The sequence below is a fragment of the Solanum dulcamara genome, chromosome 6, assembly GCF_947179165.1.
Source record: "Solanum dulcamara chromosome 6, daSolDulc1.2, whole genome shotgun sequence".
Taxonomy (NCBI): Eukaryota; Viridiplantae; Streptophyta; class Magnoliopsida; order Solanales; family Solanaceae; genus Solanum; species Solanum dulcamara.
In genome coordinates, this window is record NC_077242.1 from 12006013 (window position 1) to 12011059 (window position 5047).

The 5047-nt window shown below is 30.9% G+C and overlaps 1 pseudogene; it reads right to left on the reverse strand.

The window, feature by feature from the left end:
- Positions 1 to 3796: 3796 nt before the first annotated feature.
- Positions 3797 to 4452, reverse strand: LOC129892190 (18.2 kDa class I heat shock protein-like; annotated as a pseudogene).
- Between the last annotated feature and the right edge of the window lie 595 nt (positions 4453 to 5047).

Sequence of the window (5047 nt, forward strand, 5' to 3'; positions counted from 1 at the left end):
ATATAAAGAGTTGTCTATACAATATAAGTAACAACTGTATATATAGAATAACAATCTTGATTAGCATTATGTACAAATAAGTAATTATACAAATGATTATCCTCAACTTTTTTATTTTATTCGTCTGTATACGTTTCACGATAGAATAAAATTCAGTAGAAGAATAAAATTGTATATTTGCTCGATACATATGTATATATACATTATTCTCAACTTTTCTATATTATTCGTCTGTATACGTTTTATGATTGAATATGTTTGTCAATAATTCATACTATTAATTTATTTTTCGTTTTTAATTAAAACAACGATATCTGCGATAGCAATTATGGTAATGCATTTAGAAAAGTGGAATGATGAAAATTGTTATGTGGATTACAATATGGAGGGAGTTGTGTTTGAGGAGCACGCATCATATGAAGAATTGTATATTCTAATTGGAAATCAAGTTGGTGTTGATTTGGATGCCAAGGTAATTACAATGGAATACAAGATTGAAGAAAACAAAAAAAACCAATGATACACAATGACATGTGAGTTTAGAGTGTATCTGATACTCAAGAAATCTGTAAACGATTTTAACAAGTATCCCATATGTATTAGTGTTTATAATAAATCGATTGGAAACAATAAAATTTATGAAAGCTCAAGTCAGGTGCTGGTGGAAAACTTTGGGGCTATTTGTGTAGCAGGATTTGAAAAGATTGACACAAGGCATCTGAATATTGAAGAATTAATTGAACCACTTGATGCATTTGATTCGGAAGAAAGCAGCGGGGTTAATATTGAACTGATCTTCTAACAAATATTTGGTCAGATTTTTCATTATATCAATATTTGTATAACATTGCATATGGGGTGCCTCCTTAGGACCTTCTTTTATCATGAATTGGACTACCTAATAATCAATAAACATTAACATAAATTGAATATATTGTACATATAACACTGAAAGAGCAAATAACACCTAAAACAGAAGGCTTATAACTAGAGAACGACAAATAATGATTCAAAAAAAAAAAAAAAAACAGTCATGAAGCAATCTTTGCCAAGACACAAAGTAGAACAAGCTGTCAAATGCAATAGTATGGTTTTAAGATAAAAATAAACAACAATAGATAACTTAGGCTCGATTAACTTCGAAATGTACTTTTAAAAAAAAAAAAACTAGATATTTAGGCAATATCAAAATATAGAAAAAGTATGAACAGAATCAAAATATAAAAAAAGTGTGAACAGAATCAAAATATGGAGATCAAATTCAAACAGCCAATTATCTAAATTAAGTATGCCAAGTCTGATTAAACATGCCAACATATTAGAAATTTAATAAAATTATATTTGTTTGATATATATACAAATGAATAATATACAAAATTAGTAAAAAAAAGTTATATGTGGACAACGTATAATAATTAAATATATACTTATACAAATGTTTGATTTGTATATATACTAACAGTAATATTTTCTATATATTTGTTATACAGAATGTATGATATACATACAAAAAATAAAAATCCCATATACAACTACTTGGAGATGTAAAAACGTAATTGATATAGCATATATACAAATAAGACATGCTAATGACATTAAAATTCACAAACAACCTAAAATATTTAGATGTATAACTAAAAAACTATTTAATTTGTATAACTAAAAACTTAATATTTATATAAATGCTTATATATTTGTAATTATTTTTAATTGTAGTTATATGTCACAATTAATCCTTAAATATTAGCTTAGTCATATAATTTGCCTTTTTAAAACTAATTTTTATCTGACATTATTTATTATGAAAAGTTCAACAATAGTGATCGTGTGTACGTATAACCAAGTCCGATATGGAGAGTGTCACTCTATCTCTTAAAATTAAAGGTGGGCATGATATGATATGATATGATATAGTACTGAAAATTTCTATTTAGTAATTTTAGTTTGGAATTTTTAAAAATATTATATTTTTTATTATATCAAATTAATTTTATATTTTTTTGTATGGTAATCGACAACGCAGTTTATTCGACTTCGACTTACATATACTCATATAATAGATTATTACGACTTTAATAAGAAACATTTCAATATATCATAGTAATATCTTACACAACAACAACAACAACAACAACAACAACAACAACAACAACAACAACACAGTGAAATCCCACAACGTGGGGTCTAGGGAGGGTAAAATGTACGTAAATCTGACTCCTACCAAGGTAGGACGGTTGTTTTCGAAAGATCCTCGGCTCAATAAAAGCATAAAAGCATAAAAGAGGTTAGATACAGCATATATGAGAAAACAAATAACGAGAACGACAGGGATAAAATAGAGTAATCAAAGTACATAAAGTAATAGATAATAACAGAAATCAGAGCACAAGAAATTATAGTGTGCTAATGTGCCTACTAATAGGGAAGAAAAACGAGACTATGTACTAGCCTTCTATCCTAATGTGGGTCCTCCACACCCTCCAGCATTCAAATAATCAGTTTTGTTCTAATACAATTTTATATATTTGTAATAAGCGGAATGACTTGAGAGACCCCTATACTTGACTCTATTTGTCAGTTAAACCCTCCAACTTAGCAATTTGCCAGCTGAACCCATAAACCTATTAGAACACAACATTTCAAACCATTTTCTCATTTGATCATTGTTCGTGTAATACACTCGACTCCACGTGGCATTCCACATCATTTGTTAATGACACATAAGAAATTATATTTAAAAATAAATAAAAAATCAAATAGGCCACGTTTGCAATTTCTGAAAAAATTTAAATAGTCATCTTCTTCATATTACTCACAAATTAAACACAAATTCATAACAAACAGGTGAAATTCTTCCCATTTGACTTGAAAATTCAACTACAAGTTTGCCAACACAAATTCAATGAGTATCAATCACATTTTTAAATTAATTTTACAAGTTTACAAGACCGCTTTTTCAAATTCATCCATGGAGTTTAGAATTTTTCAATACCCATCATCACCCTTCATGTTAATCCATACACACCTCTTCTTTGAAACTAACACACAAACAATAGTACCAATATTTTTAAAATCTAGAAACTAAAAATTAGAGAGGTAAGAAAATGGCCAACAAAGGGGCTATGGGATGGAATGTTGATTTGCAGCAAAAGAGTTTAGGAAGAAGAAGAAAATGAGGAGAAGAATAGATGTGATGGATGAATTTGAAGAAGAAAAAGGCTGGAGGAGAAGAATTTTGGGAATTGGGCGCGGAGAAGGTTGAATTAAAGAAGAAGAAAGTTGGGCTTGGGAGTGGGAGTGGGGCGGTTGAAGAAGATGTTTGTTAGAAGATCAGTTCAATATTAATAGTCAAAGAAGTTTAAAATATTGTGTTCTAATGAATTAATATGATATTCCTTCCATCTCATTTGATGTGGCACTTTCTTCCCTTTTATCAGTTCTAAAAAAATATCACCTTATTATAATTAAAAATAATTTAATCTTAAAATTTCTAAGATAAATAATAATAATATATATTTTAGTATTTTAATTTTTTTTTATAAAAAAACCAAATGATAATATTCCATATAAAATATCAAATACGAGAATGAAGTGATTTCGATATGATATTTGTTATCTACCTTAACGTAAAGATTTGACAACACCCTCGGTGAAGTGTCTCGATTAGCATCTACTGTTCACTCTTGTCTCGCCTTGTTCCCTCTGTTTGTTTCCTCATTCGCATAACAATTTGCAAATGTTCTTCAGGATCATCATTTCATTTCTTACAAACAATTCAAGAAGAGAAACAAACAACTACTAAAATGAAGCTATTTATTAATTAAACTCAGCTTATAATTAACATTAAAAGCTTAATCTCCGTAAAAACAATATTGACAAGGAACTATCAACAAACACTTGGTGTGCACTTGTTTAACCAGAGATGTCAATGGCCTTCACCACCTGTTTCTTCTCCTCTTCTTTCGGAACAGTCACAGTAAGCACCCCATTCTCCATCGCTGCCTTAATTTCTCCCGTCTTCGCATTCTACGGCAGCATGAATCTCCGTAAAAACTTGCCGCTACTCCTCTCCGTACGGTGCCACTGATCGTTCTTCTCTTCTTGCTCTCTGCTCCTCTCGCCGCTAATCTGTAAAACCCTTCCTTCTTCAACTTCAACTTTCACTTCCTCTTTCTTTATCCCCGGAACGTCCACTTTGAAGACGTGAGCTTCTGGAGTCTCTTTCCAATCGATTCTCGCATTTGCAAAAGCAGATGATGGGGCGTTGAAGATTGTGGTTGAAATTGGGAAGCCCTCGAATGGATCCCATACGTCGAGGGAAAATGGGTCGAAGATGTTGCTTCTGCGACCACCGAAGAAGCTTGGAATCAGTGACATTTTTTGCGCAATTTAGAAGTTTGCTTTTGTTTGAAGAGAAACAGAGTTGATGACTTTGCTGATGATAAGTTAGATAAAGTATCGTGGTATTTATAGGCGATGAACCGACAAACTTATCAAATTCGAGGCTTATCTAGAATGTTCTTTCCGTTAATTTTTGATAGGAACAGTTAGAGGCTTCTATAATATTCCAGAGTTTTTTTTTTTTGAGAAAGGGTAACTGCACTTTTTTGATGTCTTAAATAAATAAATTAGAAATAAACCTCAGCAAATTGAAGTTTCACTATATGTTTTTTGGGATAAGCTCAATTGATTTGGAGGGTGGCTAGTCACACGGATAATTGGAGATCAATCCTTCCTCAATGTCTTTGAGTCGAGCATGTCACATAAAGCTTGTCTAGTGAGGCGATTTGTCCAATACATAGAAAGTGCTCATCCGAAAGACAGAGATTGTAATGGCAGTGAGGATTTACCAAGCATATTAAAAATGCTCATCCGAAGGACAGAGTTTATGACAAATATTGTAACGTCGACGTTGCATTTAAAAAAAAAAAGAGGAAGTTTGACAACACCTTGATGCTAATTCCATTACACACAGTTATTAATTGCATTAAAAGGATAAATTAGAAGATTTTTCATAAATAGTTGTGCGGTAACCTATCATTACTAT